This window comes from Zootoca vivipara, chromosome 16, assembly GCF_965207765.1.
Source record: "Zootoca vivipara chromosome 16, rZooViv2.hap1.1, whole genome shotgun sequence".
Lineage (NCBI taxonomy): Eukaryota > Metazoa > Chordata > Lepidosauria > Squamata > Lacertidae > Zootoca > Zootoca vivipara.
In genome coordinates, this window is record NC_142599.1 from 30478559 (window position 1) to 30495289 (window position 16731).

Consider the following 16731-nt stretch of genomic DNA (forward strand, 5'->3'; position numbering starts at 1 on the left):
GACTGGCAGTGACTCTCCAGGGTTTCAGGCAGGGGTGTCTCCCAGCCATACCTGGAGATCCTGGATGGGTATAGAACCTGGGAACTCCAGCATGCAAAGCAGGTGCTCCATCACCGACCTGTGGTCCTTCCCCTTCATGGTCCTCCCCCACCCACCTCTCTTCCCCAAAATTGCATAAATTAATTTTCTTCCAATATGCACAAGGAATGACATGGTGCTACAAAACACTGAAGTCCCATTTCCCGATTCACTAAAAGCCTTGCTTAGCTCCCCGTACCATGCCTGTCCACTGACCTCCTCTGCTGATTTCAAGTTTGGCTTCAGAGTGATGAGGACTAGAAACTTATTCCTCTTTATGTCATTCAAGGAAATCTAAGATTCTCAGGCTCTGCTGGTTTCCCAGGAAGAGCAGCACTGGGTGAGTGAGGGAGGAACTGCTGGCAGGGAGTGGCAGGCTGTCCTCCTTTAGCAACCGATAGCAATGCAAATGAGCAAATGCCCCACTTTGCATAATCCAGAGCTAAGACCTGGCAATGAAATCTGGTCCCAGGCTCTGAGTCTTCACCCAGCAGTTGGTACAATATAGATGCCCTAGTAACACATCTGGGTACCTGGCTATATTACCAGCAGAGGGCAGCAGTGCTCAGTGCCAGCTGCCTACGAGATGGCAAACTGCTGAGAGGGTCATCTGTAAAACTGGCACGGTCCTTGGCCAATTAAAAATGCAGTGCCTAAATTGCAAACTACGAAAGCTTCCCGCACCAGTGGAGCAGGAATTAAAGGTGGCAGTGAGCAGGAGGAGTGCACTGTGAGAGTGACCAGAGAGGAGCACCTCTAAAGGGCATTTTGCAATCAAGGTTGAAATGAGGGCTGAACAAAAAACCTAATTGCTGCACCCCCACACGACCAAACGGTGATAAGCAGTGCTGGAAAACACCTCTTCGCATTGCCTCTGCTTCCTTATTTGTTTAAAGTACAAGCTCAAAATTGCCTTCAGGGGCTGTCACAGAGAACGGAACCCCACCAAGTGGGACTAGACATGGGGCACATTCACACCACACACTTAAAGCACTGCGATGCCGCTCGAAACAGCCATGGCTTCCCCCAAAGAATTCTGGGAGCTATAGTTTGTTAAGGGTCCTGAGGCTTGTTGGCCTCGCAGCAACAGTTCCCAGAGTTTCCTGGGAAGAGGAATGAATTGCTAAACCACTCCGTGAACTGTAGCTCCGTAAGGGGAACAGGGGCTCCTAACAACTCTCAGCACCTTTAACAAACTATAGTTCCCAGGATTCTTGGGAAGAAGCCATGACTGCTTAAAAGGGTATCATAATTCTTTAAGTGTTTGGTGTGACTGTGGCTCTAATGGCCTTAACTTGATTTCAGTTGAACATTAAGAGAGTGTTGAGGAGTTTGACGACAGAACCAGTGGCCTGGAGAGGGGAGGGGATGGTAGTCTCTGTGTGGCTGAAAGTCATTCAGCAGAGGTTAGGCAGACATGCTCCAGCCCAGACTTTCCTGCTTTGTGCAGGCTGTTAGATTTTTTTTGTTTAGTCGTTTAGTCGTGTCCGACTCTTCGTGACCCCATGGACCAGAGCACACCAGGCACTCCTGTCTTCTGCTTCCTCCCGCAGTTTGGTCATACTCATGTTGGTAGCTTCGAGAACACTGTCCAACCATCACATCCTCTGTCGTCCCCTTCTCCTTGTGCCCTCCATCTTTCCCAACATCAGGGTCTTTTCCAGGGAGTCTACTCTTCTCATGAGGTGGCCAAAGTATTGGAGCCTCAGCTTCAGGATCTGTCCTTCCAGTGAGCACTCAGGGCTGATTTCCTTCAGAATGGATAGGTTTGATCTCCTCGCAGTCCATGGGACTCTCAAGAGTCTCCTCCAGCACCATAATTTAAAAGCATCCATTCTTTGGCGATCAGCCTTCTCTGTATGGTCCAGCTCTCACTTCCATACATCACTACTGGGAAAACCATAGCTTTAACTATACGGAGGAGTTCTGGAGGAGACTCTTGAGAAGAGAAGACTCCCTGGAAAAGACCATGATGTTGGGAAAGATGGAGGGCACAAGGAGAAGGGGACGACAGAAGACGAGATGGTTGGACCGTTTTCTCAAAGCTACCAACATGAGTTTGACCAAACTGCGGGAGGCAGTGGAAGACAGGAGTGCCTGGCATGCTCTGGTCCATGGGGTCACGAAGAGTTGGACACGACTAAACGACTAAACAACAACAACAACTATACGGACCTTTGTCGGCAAGGTGATGTCTGCTTTTTAAGATGCTGTCTAGGTTTGCCATCGCTTTTCTCCCAAGAAGCAGATGTCTTCTAATTTAGTGACTGCTGTCACCATCTGCAGTGATCAGGAGCCCAAGAAAGTAAAATCTCTCACTGCCTCCATTTCTTCCCCTTCTATTTGTCAGGAGGTGATGGGACCAGTGGCCATGATCTTAGTTTTTTTGATGATGAGCTTAGGCCCTTCCAACTCTATGATTCTATGAGGTCATCACACAGGTAAGCATGACTGGCTATGATTTTTGTTTAATGACACCCAGTAATATTGTTATACCCAGACAAAGTAAGGAGATGCCATCCTTCTATTGACAGGCTCCTTGACTGGGTGGGATACCCTATGTGACCAGTTTAAGAAGCTGGGTGTGGGGGTTTTCAGAGGTAAGCTGTCTCTGAACATGAAAGCTTTCCAGAAACTTGGAAGCATTATAGTAGAGCTGTCACTGCTCATGATTCACATGCTTACTCGGTGTGTTCTTCCAGAGTCCCAGATTAAATCGATTTTGCAGCGTTTTGTGGCTGTTCAAGCCGTACCACCGAAAAGCCCAAACAAGCCCCTAGTAGCGTAACCAAGACTGCTACAAATTAAGACATATGTACGTTTTGAACTGACTGTCATGGATGCTCAATGAGAAATGACTTTCCAACACTTTCACCAATGCTTGGTGAATTTTAAGAACAATAAGACAATCCTATTGTGCATTTTTAGTATGCCCATATCTGTGATCCTTCAAAAAGAAACTAGCCTAAAAATTCCACCACCCTTTAAAAACACCCTTGTAAAATGAGGTTTTCTTTAGGAATAAAATTGTCTCGACCATAAACTACACCTCCTCTGGTCTAGCCAAGGTCATGACACCATCGGTTATGGCAGGGATTTTCAGACTGTACCCTACCTAGAGTGTCTAAAATTCCTTTGGAAGTACACCAGAAGCTCCAAAGAGAAGATCAGTCATGGTGTTCAACTGACACTGAAAGACAGGTTGCCTACCACTAACAGAAGTGCCTCTCTGGGTGGGGCAGAGCCAGCTTCCTCTATTACTTACTGGGAGGGACAAGGCAGCAGGAAGGTCGGTGCGGTGCAAATTCACCGGCAGAACCAATGCAGCATCTCCACCACTGCACTCACCCCTCTCTCTGCCCTGCTACTCAGCAGTGACTCACCTGCCAGGAAGCTAGTGTAGTGGCTAGCACAGTGGACCAATACCAAAGCGGAACCTGGAAAATGAAGCTACAGGACATGTTGGGTGTGCCCTAGACCACGTCCACAGTTCACATATAACAGGAATTGGGGAATGCCTGAACGCTGTCCTCTGAGCCTCCCTAGCTGCTGCCAACTTGGGGTGACACCCAGTTCCTGGCGAGGGAAGGGTATGCTTGGCATGCTTCTCTTAGGCAGAGATATGTGAATATTCATTTACTATATTTCTAAACATTTAAATCTTGTTCCTATCCATCTACATGAATTTCCACTTTGTATTCTTTTTATTAAAAAAAACCGGAACATTCATATTGTTATTTTGCTGCTGATTTATCGGCTTTATTTTGTTTCGTTGGCTTATTTAATTGGAAATGTTGATATTAAGTATTGATTTCTGTGATAAGCAATTTTTGAATTATTGATCGCTATACCTTCAAATTCAGGCCGATTTGATTTGTTCGTTGTTTTTGCATTATTGATAGGGGATTGAGATTTGGAAATTACACCGATAGGGTAATATCTGTTGGTGTGTTCTCCTGCTTTGCCATTGTTGTGAGCTGTTTTGAGCTCAAATTTCTTACTGGGAACATGGCGTACTGATATCTAATCTAATGAACTTTCTTATACATAAAGGCTGACGTAGCATAATGGCTAACAGAGTAATCTTAGGCCATATCTCCACCATCCATTTAAAGCAGCATCATACTACTTTAAAAGATCATGGCTTCCCCTGCAAAGACTCCTGGGAACTGTAATCAATCAATCAATCAATCAATCAATCCCTTTATTACGGTCAATGACCAGTATTCCAGGAACTATAGTCTGTTAAGGATGCCAAGAGTTGTTAGGAGATTTCTAATCCCTCAACAGAAGTACAATTCTCTGAGTGGTTTATCAATACATCCCTTCCCAGGGAACTCTGGGAACTGTAGTTGAACGATCTCCCCCAGGAGGTTGTGGACTCTCCTTCCTTGGAGGTTTTTAAGCAGAGGTTGGATGGCCATCTGTCATGGATGCTTTAGCTAAGATTCCTGCATTACAGGGGGTTGGACTAGATGGCCCTTGGGGTTCCCTTCCAACTCTACAATTACAGTACATGATTCTGTGTAGCTGTGAGGGGAATAGGGTTCTCCTAACAACTCTGGGCACCCCAAACAAGCAAGCAACTGAAGCAGAAACATGTGCTGTGAAGTAGGACGGTTGCAGGGACGCGGGTGGCGCTGTGGGTTAAACCACAGAGCCCAGGGCTTGCCGATCAGAAGGTCGGCAGTTCGAATCCCCACGACGGGATGAGCTCCCGTTGCTTGGTCCCAGCTCCTGCCAACCTAGCAGTTCGAAAGCATGTCAAAGTGCAAGTAGATAAATAGGTACTGCTACAGCGGGAAGGTAAACGGTGTTTCCGTGTGCTGCTCTGGTTCGCCAGAAGCGGCTTAGTCATGCTGGCCACATGACCTGGAAGCTGTACGCCGGCTCCCTCGGACACTAATGCAAGATGAGCGCCGCAACCCCAGAGTCGGACACGACTGGACCTAATGGTCAGGGGTCCCTTTACCTTTAGGATGGTTGCAACCATCTCCCACCACCATCTTTGCCTATGTGAAACCACCAACAGGTGAATTGGACTTGTACTATGCAAGCTGGTCGAGATGCACAGCTTCGGCACCAGAAGAATAGCTATGGGATCCTAGACATCAGGGGTGGGGAACTTCAGGCTTATGGGCTGAATGTAGCACTTCATGTCATTCTATTGGACCATGCCCCTCACCCTCCTTGCTTTTCACCCTCCTTTAATGTTTTTGCCTAGCTAGAATATGTCCTCAAACCCTCATAATGCCGTTTGCTTTCCTGGATGGAAGACAGAGAGCGCTGTGTTGAGAAAACAGCCCACTGTACAAATGTAGCATTTGCATGTGTTGCTCTGCCTAATTCTCCCTATAGCCCTGCCCACCAATGGCACGTGCCCACCTCCCCCAAGGAGGCTGCCCAGAAGGGAATGCAGTTGTCAGACTGAAAAATGTTCTCCGCTCTTGATATAAGCAATAATATTTTACTTGTCTGTGGCCAACTTTTCTCACGTCAAGGAAATAACCTCAAACCAACAGGTGCAATCTGGGATCAAGGAAGAAGGGGTCCCAGGATGCGAAGGCACTGAGGATCTGCCCTCCCTCTCCCTCTCCTGCAAGCAGGATTCCTCAAATGTTGGCATCTCTTGTGTGAGGGATTAAGCTGTTCTGGGCCAAAGACTTTCTCTCTCTCTCTCTCTCTCTCTCTCTCTCTCTCTCTCTCTCTCTCTCTCTCTCTCTCTCCCTCCCTCCCTCCCTCCCTCCCTCTCCCTCTCTCTCCCTCCCTCCCTCCCTCTTCCTTTCTCTCCCTCTCTCTCCCCCCCTCTCTGTGTGTGTGTGTGTGTGTGTGTGTGCGCGCACACACACACACACACACACACAACAGAATGGATTCTGCAGGCAGAAATAGCTGTTTTGTGAAATGCAAAAATTTGGCAGAGAAAATCAGAGACTAATAAGGGCACTTCATTAGTGCCGCAGAACAGGGAAATGACAAGGGATGAATAAATATTTATGACGTTTGCCATCGTTCCTCCTGGATTCATTAGGCGAGGCAAAGCAGAAGGGTTTCCTTTTTTGCACTCTCTCTCGTGTGTGTGTGTGTGTGTGTGTGTGTGTGTGTGTGCAAAGTGCAAGAGACTTGTCACTGCAATTGGATAGAATTCTATTTGTTTAAAATACTGACATACCCTGGCTTTTCTGTCCACCCAGATGCCGAAAGCAGCTTAAGATCAATCTAAAACTATCCATTTGAATACACACCTGGTGGCAGGTGGCGTGGCTTCAGCAAAACGGCTTCACAGCCCTAAGTTTCTCATTTTTGTCAATTTGTCAATTTTGTCATTTGTCAATTTAGAGTTCTCTAAGTTTCTCATTTTTCAAATCTTAAGTTCTCCACATTTTGACATTGCTTTGAGGATTTGTTTTCTTTTAAATTCAGCTGTTTTTCCATGCCAAGGTTATCCTAATATACACATTCTTTTGTATACAGTTTTGCTATTATACCCATTTGGCAAAGCAATTTTCCCTAATATGATTTTTTTGGTATGTTATTTTGTATGAACACATTAGCCTAGTATACAGTAAGCCCACCACTTCCGCAGAGGTTACATTCTGGGGAACGTAACCTATAGCCAAAATCACATATAGTCAAAACACATTGGTTCAATGGCAGGTGGGATTGCCAGTGTCTCTCCCCCCCCCCCCCGATGCCTGCCCCCTTCCTATCCCCTTTAAAAAATAAATAATTGCCAAGCACATATAAAGCAGAATGTGCACATTAAATGCATGTAGGTTGCAGTCTTACTGTAAGCAGTTTTGTACACATTACTTGGCCGGAGAGCTGCATTGCAAAATTCAGAGAAGTATGAATTTCAGAGGATGGCTGTGTTACAGTCCTTGAATTGCTTTGGAAAGTACAAGTTAGGTAGGTCTGCCATTAAATGCGAATTGAATTTCTCCCCCATCCCTACTGCTGGGCTCTAACAGATCAACAGATCCCCTGGTCCTGGTTTATAAAGAATACAGCTGCTGCATTGGGGTCCTTTGGGAAGAAGGACAGTATATAAATTTAATTATTATTAACAGCAAGTACAAGCAGCAGCAGCAGCAGCAGCAGCAAGGGAACCCATGAGAGAAGTTTATAAAATTATGCATGGTACCAAGTGAGAGCATTTTCTGTTCCCTTGTTTCATAGTATAATCCAGAGGTTGTAGCCAATGCTGGTCCTGCTCAGAGTAGACTTACTGAAGTTAATAGACACGGCTAATTTAGGTCCATTAATTTCAACAGATCTTCTCCGAGTAGGACTTTGTTGGATACAACCCCAGGCCACCTAACAAAAGCATTGAGGTAGATATTCAAGTCAGAGAAAGATAGGCCTTCCCTCTCTCTCTCTCTCTCTCTCTCTCTCTCTCTCACACACACACACACACACACACACACACCTGATTGTATCTGCTGCCACATGCGTTGGCATTGATGACAACCTCTCTTCAAAGTATTTGGCAGAACGAGGTCTTTCCCAGTTCTGCTCCTTGACACCTTTTTAGCTGGAGATGCACGGAGAGCATGTTGTTTCGCCACTTGAGTCACAGGCCCTCTTTATGTGTGTGTGGTTCAATGGTGAGCACATCAGTTGATCGTCTCTGAACCTTGGCTTCAAACCTCCTAGATCTTGACTTGGCCCCAGTTGTTCCTTCGCCAAAATGGGAACAATTTGAGGCTGATCGCCGAAGATTGGTGCTTTTGAATTATGGTGCTGGAGGAGACTCTTGAGAGTCCCATGGACTGCAAGAAGATCAAACCTATCCATTCTGAAGGAAATCAGCCCTGAGTGCTCCCTGGAAGGACAGATCGTGAAGCTGAGGCTCCAATACTTTGGCCACCTCATGAGAAAAGAGGACTCCCTGGAAAAGACCCTGATGTTGGGAAAGATGGAGGGCACTAGGTCTAGGAGAAGGGGACGACAGAGGACGAGATGGTTGGACAGTGTTCTCGAAGCCACCCACATGAGTCTGACCAAACTGCGGGAGGCAGTGGAAGACAGGAGTGCCTGGCGTGCTCTGGTCCATGGGGTCATGAAGAGTCGGACACGACTAAACGACTAAACAACAACAACAAACCTACTTTAAGAAGTATTCATTTGAAAAGTGTTTGGTACAATATGCTAACAAGTGTACAACCGGGGATTTGTTCTCAATTACTTTAGACAGATTTCTTTTTATATCAGGCATTGGGAAAACTGTGGCTCTTCAGATATTGCTGGACTGCAACTCCCATCATCCCTGACCATTAGCCATACTGGCAGGGGCTGACCGGAGATGGAGTCGGGAGAAGCTACAGATCCCCTGTCCCCGTTCTGCATCTTCCCAGACAATCTAATATGGAGATAAGCTCACATCACACTGTACAGTCACGGGACTAAATTGTATACCCAATCGGTGCTTCGTATGAACTGATTCAATTTAACTAATTCACTGAATTGGTTCAATAATCTCTGAACAACACCTGAAAGTAGTTCCCATAATTGTCAGGTGAACCAAATGTGATTATTTATTATTATTATTATTATTATTATTATTATTATTTAAAATTGTATACAGGGCCATCTTAAGTATATTCAGCGCCGTGGTGTAAAGATCCCTCCAGTGCCCCCTCCCCGTTTCCCAGAGTTGCCGAACTTTTTGCGGCGCTGCTGGCAGCTTCGCGGGGCTGGAGGCGGTGGGCAGCAGGTGGAGGGCGGCTTCTCTGGCGGGGAAGAAGCAGAGGCTCCAGGCGCAGCGCTGCTTCAGCGAGGCGGGTGAGGGTGGCGAGCTGATGCCAGGAGGCGCCGCACCCAGCCTCTGCCTCTTCCTTGGCGCCCGTGCTGCGGTGGCCACAGCAGGCGGAGGCTCCGGGCGCAACGCTGCTTTGGCGTGGCATGACGGAGGTGGGCGAGGGCAGCAAGCTGATGCCGGGAGGTGCTGCGTCCAACCTCCGCCTCTTCCCTGGCACCCTCCAGAACATGGCACCCCGGCGCCCCGTGCCACTTGCCTCTATGGGCAAGATGCCCCTGATTGTATACCACCCTTCCTCCGAAGATCACAGACCACAGCATAAAAATACAAACTGAGAACAAAAGATACACAAGAAAACAAAAACAAACCAATTACACTCCCTCCAACAAATACATTTAAAAGGCCATAGGATGGTAATCTATAATGAAGGCGCCAGGTGAACTTCCCAGGGGAAAGCATTTTACAAACCAGGAGCCACCACAGAAAAGTCCCGTTCTCATGTTGCCACCCTCTGGACTTCTCATGGAGGAGGCACATGGAGAAGGGTCTCAGATGATGATTGCAGGGTCCAGGTTGCTTCAAATGGGGAGAGACCGTCCTTGAGGTATTGTGGTCCTGAGCCATTTAAGTCTTTATAGGTCAAAACCAGCACTTTGAATTGAGCCTGGATACTAATTGGCAGTCATTGCAGTTGGGCCAGGATCAGTGTAATATGCTCAAACCATCTTGCTCCGGTGAGCAACCTGGCCACTGAATTCTGCACCAGCTGAAGTTTCCAAACCGTATTCAGAGGCAGCCCTACGTATAACACATTGCAGTAATCTAGCTTAGAAATTACCAGAGCATAAATGACAGAAGTTAGGCTATCCCTGTCTAGATAGGAGCGCAGCTGGACCACCTACCAAAGCTGATTGAAGGCACTCCACGCCACTGAGGCCACTTGAGCCTCAAGCGACAGCAAAGGATCCAGAAGTATCTGCATGCTACATACTTGCTCCTTTAGAGAGAGTGTAACCCCATCAAAAGCAGGCAACCTCCCATCCATCCGGTCTAGGGAACCACCCACTAACAGTGCCTCAGTCTTATTTGGGTTGAAATTCAGTTTGTTGGCTCTCATCCAGTTCATTGCCAAGGCAAGACAACAGCCCAGCACACCCACTGCCTCACCTGCAGATGGAAAGGTGTAATTTCATTTTTGGGTAGAACTTGGAACGATTTTCATTCTCCAACCTGTGATTTTTATTCATTAGACTCTTCGAGCTTAAAGATCATAATTGCTAGGGGAAATGAATTTTAAAAATCATATTCCGCCATCTGTGTGTTTTGATTTTTCCATAGTTGTTGTTGCTTTAGTTTTCTTAAGTATATTTTACATTTCAGCCTAGCAGCTTGCAACATTCTGAATTATTATTATTTTTGGGGGGGGGGGCAAATAGCCAAGGATCATTTGGATGAACTGGAATTGAACTGCGAACTGAACATGAACCAAACAAGTTCCTTTTGAATAGGGACAAATGTAAATTGGAATTTGTTCCTTTTTGGACATCTTGAACTTGAACTAGTTCCATTTATTTTTCTTATGAACTTTCCAGGCTCTGCACCCAATGAAGGTGTGGCTCAATTTATTTAATGCCACGAGACTTTAAAATCGCCCCATCTCTTATTTATTCTTATGTCCTTTACATCACTGGGAAATTTTCCTCTCTTCCCCGACCAGTTTAAATGGGGTAGTTCCATGTTTACACCATAAGTGAGTCTGGCCCAGTGGATCTTAAGAAGGAGGCAAAGGCCAAGTTTTGCACCAGAGAGGAAGGGAGGGAGGGAGGGGGCGGTGAAAGCACTTAGGCCCCTTTCAGACCTGGCCCCATCATTCAAACCCTACTCTCTGTCTCTATAAGCTGCAACTGCTTCTGCTTGAGAAACCTTTCCCCGCCACCACACCCCTGACATTTCAGCCACCCAGTTGTCATTTGTAGCTGCTTGCAATGGTGTGTGTGTGTGCAGCATAGTCCAGATTGGAGGATGCAGATCAAAGAAAACTCGCAAGGATGCTAAAGACATCACAGCTCCCTATTCCTCAGCCTGGACCAAATTACCGGCGGCGGCAGCAGCCGTAACGCTTAGTACAAACCAACAGCGCTCTTGATCTCATCTGGCGTGTGTGTGTCACAGCATCCTCCCTTTCCGGAGCGTGTGGCACACAGGCACACACACACACACACACACACATACACACAGGGATCTCGACATCTCACTGCCTTCTGCTCCTTACAGGAACAATACCCCTGGCCTAATCCCTTTCATTTCTATCCCTCTCTCCTTCTCTGTCTCTCACGTCAACCACCACCGCTCAATGCTGTATCCCCTGCTCTGCGCCCCCACCATGTCATCTCCTAGTCCCTTCGCCGTTGGTTATTTTGCTCCTGCTACTGGAATAAGCGGCTGGCTGTCGTGATAAACTTTGCAAACGGGAGAGAGGGGGCTTCTCTGCCCATCCCCAACCATACAGCACAAACCCTCCTCCTCTGATCAGGTAAGGCAATGTCGTTTTATCCCTTTATAGATATACAGATATATATTTCTATATCTACAAATGTTGCATTTTGAAGACTCAAGGATACCTGGCTACCAAAAGAGGCAAGGATTTGCCCGGCAGAACTGATCAGCCAAGGAGAGCTGATGAGATGGATCTGGGGGTTTCAAGTGCCTGAATTGGACTGTGTGTCTGTAGATTTATTAAGGAACCTGAAACAAACAAATGCCGAAACAACACAGCAGTTCAAACATAGGAAAAGAGAAGGGGTAATTCACCGGGATATTTGTGGCAGGTTTTGATCCTGTCCTCCCATTAGGGATTTTGATACTTTCTTTCTATTTCTAATGAAATTGCTGGCGGGTTTGGCAAATATGTAGTGGATTTTTTTTAAAAAAAAGCCACCAGAATTTCTCAGGCAGATGAAAAGGATAATCTTTCTTTTCTACCCCCCCCCTTCTTTTTTAAACAATGGAACATAAATGATGGCGATGATGCCCAGTGACACTTTTAAAGTGTTTGCTGCTGCTGATGTTTTTCTGATGTTTGTGATTTGGACATTTGATATGGGGAGGGGGAAATTACAGTTTAGCAACACAGTGCGAAGCACTGGCGGTCATTTGCAAGTGTGGAATGTTGATGCTTTTGAGGCTGTGTTAACAACACCTGAATGAAATCAGGGGGTTGTTGATTAGCCATGGGAAATATATTTCTTCTTCTTCTGTGTTCGTCTTTTGCAGGCGTATTTTGGGTTGCATTATTGTCTGGTGGGTTTCTAGTGCGTAGCCGAGTCGCACATCCCTGTACAAATAGAGACACTCGAAGGTATTTTCCACAGACAAGGCATGGGAATGGCACTCCTAACACTTTGCCATATTTTCCCCAAAATGGCAAAATATTTGATTTCTCACCAGGAGTGGCAAAGAGGGCTGACTGGCAGCTCTGGAGAGTGGCGCAGGAGAACAGTTTGGCAATATAGATACATCTTACCATATATATGACATGTCTTGCATCTCCCTTTCTCCCTACCCCGCAAAACTGGCATCGAAAGGAAACCAGCTGTCTCAGTTGGGCTGGCAAATGTCACATATAAAAGCCAAATTTTAAAATGATAGTAATTTGTGGTTTTTTATTTAAATTGCGCTGAAATCCAAATTGTAGCAAAGCAAATGGAAACCGACATTCTGGGTCTGGGTCCCAGCTGTTGACAACGGAATGCTCTCTTCTGCTCTCTTCTTCTCAAAGGTTTTAAAACAAGCCTTCAGCAAGATTTGTTTTCTGATTTACTGATGATTTGTGCAGCCCAAATAGAGAGCGTTCCCCCACCCACCCGAAGAAACCGAATATGTGGATTTGATTTGCAAACTCTTCATTTTCCCAGCTCTGAGTTGGCATTATGATCTACAGTTTATACTGAGGTGTAGATCTATTTTCAGAGTCTACTAGTTAGAAAGGGGGGGTACCCTGCATGTTTCCCCCCCTCCTCCCCTTGCAACTTTCAAAGATTTTGAGATTTATTTCATTTTTAAAAATGGCGACACAGTGAATGTGAAAGTTGGGAGGCTTTAATTAATGGATGTTTGCAAGGAGCTTAGGTGGCAGGTGATGGAGAAGGGCAAAAGGGAGATTATTATATTAGTAAAGCTTTTAATCTCATATTGTCAAGACATCCCATCTTTCTCCCCCCACCCCTTCTTTTTCCATGAGGCAGAGCATTGATTTTTAAGTAAACAAAGCATGGCATATCAGAAGAGCTAAGAGCAGCCTCTGTCCTAGACTAAGACGGCTGGGTGGGAAAAGTTGCATCATGCCCAGACCCAAGGCGCCACTTATTACAGTATGTTTGAGTGCTTCCCTAAAGGATATAAGATTGTAAACTTCCAAACTTTGGGCTTATTTGGGATTAAATTTCTCCCAATAGCTTAATGAAGCTTTGCACAGGCTCCCCCTCCCCCTCTCTGTGCTCCCTTGAACTTGGGCTCTTCTAGTGGATGACAATTGGAGGGAGGAAAAGGAGCAGACGTTTGTCCCCACCACCACCAGTCAATTTGCTTTCATGGATTTTGTGGCTGCTTTTCAGTTTGATTTTACTAAGTGCATTAACGTTTTGGGCTTGCTTATTCCTCAGCATATGCAGTTTTTAGGAGTCTTATGCACTTTTCAAAGTTAGGCTTGTAGCTTTACTTATGACCCCCCCCCCCTTTTCAATCTTTTATTCTGTATCTGTTTCACACCCACCCACCCACCCCTTAAAGTTTGCCTTTGTGTTTTTAGTTGGACAGCATCTAATCTCTACTACCTGTTTTGCTTATCTGGGAATGGGAGGAGAAAGGGTGTGTGTTTTTTTGGAGTGGGGTTCCGCATGGGTGTGTACGTGCTAGAACTAACACTGCAATCTTTAGTTGAATGCAGTAGTACTACTGGTAGTAGTGGTTGTTTCATGCCCTGCAGTTTGTGATGTTCCAGGAAAGGGCCCCTGGCCTTGCACAGGGTTTAAATGTGGAGAAAAGAAACAAGCGTGTGATTGACCAGGAAGTCATCCTGTTGGACCCCTCGGAGGTGGATGGGTCGTGCTAACGTGCTATTAGCCTCGAAAGAGGGCTTGCATAGGACAGTGTTCCCCAACCTTGTGCCTCCAGATGTTTTCGGACTACAATTCCCATCATTCCTGACCACCGCTAGCTAGGGATGATGGGAGTTGTAGTCCCAAAACATCTGGAGGCACAAGGTTGGGAAACACTGGCATAGGAGAATGTCAAAGTTTGCAGAACTTTAACCTTCAATGGCTCTTCTCAATAGGTGTGCCATTTACTTACTACCCTGGTGTGGTGTGTGTGGGTGTGTGGGTGCAATTCCAAACCAGGGACATTTCTCCCAAAGAGGGTACCCATTTTACCCATATTTATCTCCAAGAAGGGAGAGTGTTCTTCTTATTTTAATATAGTAAGAGCCATGTGCCTGCAAACATGGTCCTGATCATCTCTAATGGAAGAGATGTCAGGCCCAGAAAAAGCCTCTGAGCTTCTTGTTAAGTTTTCTCCCAGACTGGGTTTGGGATGGAACCTATGTGTGCATCATTTTAGGGGGGGGGGCTTGTGCAAACAGTCCCCCCCAAATGCTCATTCCGATGCATTTAACAAGGGGTTGTAGCTGACATTACAACCACACACACACACACACAGAGAGAATTAATTTTCTTTCTTTCTTTTGATAATAATTTTTATTCACACAGCATTAATTTTCACAGTTCTTGGCAAATCAGCTCTTTAGCCCCCTGTGCCTAGAAGTAGTCTTGCAAGTGCTCAGAAATAAACACAGCAACCACAGAGGTGAAGAAATCCCCATGCGTGTGTATGTGTGTCTGCGTTTGTGGAGGTGGGGGTGCCTTATTCTGCTCTGGGGTGTTTCATCATCTGTCATCATCAAGAAGCACACCTCAAGGGAACTTCCAAGAAAGCAGGGAGAAAAGTGCAATCACATAAGGATATGAAGGTGTGTTGTGTAAAGGCCGGGGGGGGGTGCTGGTTTGAGCAGATGGTTGCTCAGATGCAGCCCCCAGAGCTTGGGACTCAATTCTGCAACACCAGGTAGCAATTAGGGCTGTTGATTGATTAAAGAGGTTTGTGTTCTATTAATTGATTAACAGTGCAATCCTATACATGTCTACTTGGAAGTAAGTCCCACCGAGTTCAGGTGGGCTTGCTCCCAGGTAAGTGGGTATAGGGTTACATCCTGAAGAGCCGATTTATCATCTATTTATTTAATTTACTTAATTAATCAGTTAGACTGAAGTATCTGCTAAACCCTGCTAAGCCGGGGGGGGGGGGTTGATGGTGTCCAAGAGGTTATAAACAAAAGCAGGCACTCATATTTAGAAGGCCATCTGCAATGCTCCTTTTTCTTTTGCTCTTTACAATTACCAAAATAGTCGCAGAAACATTAGCTAACGTAACCAATTAAAATTGGCCCTTTATCAATGATTTCGACTACCAATTAATGTTTTATCAAGTTTTGAATATTCACAGAATGTTTTGAACATGCACAGATTATCATTGCCTCCTTCTAAGGAATGACAGTCAGACCCACAGGCATTCTGGATACGGAGAGGCATAACTTTATAGACAGATATTATTTTGAACCCGGGGCTTCATTTCTAACAAATTAAACCTAGGCCAGAAAGGTGGAAGCCAGCCATAAAGTTTTCTACAACAGATAGTAATGATTTAACAAATTAGCACCTGTGATAAGTAAATAAAGACTGAGAAGCATTTTTGTGTGGATTTCGGGTGGGTGAGAATAAAGCCATGCTATATGGTCCTCTCTCCTCTTCCATCTTGATCTGTATCTCCAGAAAACACAGGAGACGGTGGGTGAATGAAGTATTTCAATGGCAAATGTTCTAATTGCGAGCATCGGCATACCTAATTTTATTGCACTTGGCAAATATTGCTCCTTATGAGGATGAGGGTGCAGCTGTGGGCAGCCCGGCAGCTTCCAGGAGAAGGAAGCCCCCCACTGCCCCTCTTTTGGCCATGGGAGTGGAGCTGGCTAGGGATGGAAGTGGGATTTTCTCCTCCCCCCCCCCCTGCAGTTGTGAGGCCTGGCTTAATGGACTACAGTCAGACCTCGGCTCCCGAACGCCTCCGTTTTGGAACGTTTCGGCTCCCGAATGCTGAAAACCCGGAAGTGCTCCGGTTTTCAAACATTTTTTGGAAGTCGAACATCCGGCACGGCTTTCGCTTGAGTGCAGGAAGTTCCTGCAGCCAATCAGAAGCCGTGCCTCGGTTGTCGAACATTTCAGAAGCCGAGCAGGCTTCTGGAATGGATTATGATCGACAACCGAGGTTTTACCGTATAGCATAGTGTAAACATATCTTTTATACGCACTGGGGGGGGGGGGTGACTCACTTTATTGAAGTGGTCTGGAACTGAGCAAGTTATGCCAGTACAATTACTGTGTTGGTTATAAAGCAAGATGGACAGCATCAAAATTGGTCCAAACATATCTCTCCTTACTTTCTGCATCAGTAGGGCAAGGTAGCCATCTTCCTGGTTGCACAGGGATCTTATTGTTCCTTTTGCTGTGGCATGAGAATGGGCATCAACTAGGGGCATGGGGGGAATCTGGTTCAGTTTGCATTTAAAGGGAAATCTACCTCATTCATTCTTGCTGAAACTATGCAAACCAAAAAAAATGCAGCCATCTGTTGAAATTCGCACTTCACTTAATTTTGCAATGCAGTTTTCCAACAAAATAGTGGGTTAAAAATGCACACATTAGGGCAAAGTATGTATGAAAATGCCTAGGTTAGTACAAATAACATACAAAAATGCATTATACTAGGGGAAATCGCTTGCA

The 16731-nt window shown here is 45.8% G+C and overlaps 1 protein-coding gene and 1 pseudogene across 4 annotated transcripts in view; both read right to left on the minus strand.

The window, feature by feature from the left end:
• The window catches only part of MACROD1 (mono-ADP ribosylhydrolase 1), a 344907-nt gene that overhangs the window by 109112 nt on the left and 219064 nt on the right, over positions 1-16731 (minus strand). The gene's annotated exons all lie outside the window — the stretch shown is intronic.
• On the minus strand, positions 9246-10028 carry LOC148683144 (uncharacterized; annotated as a pseudogene).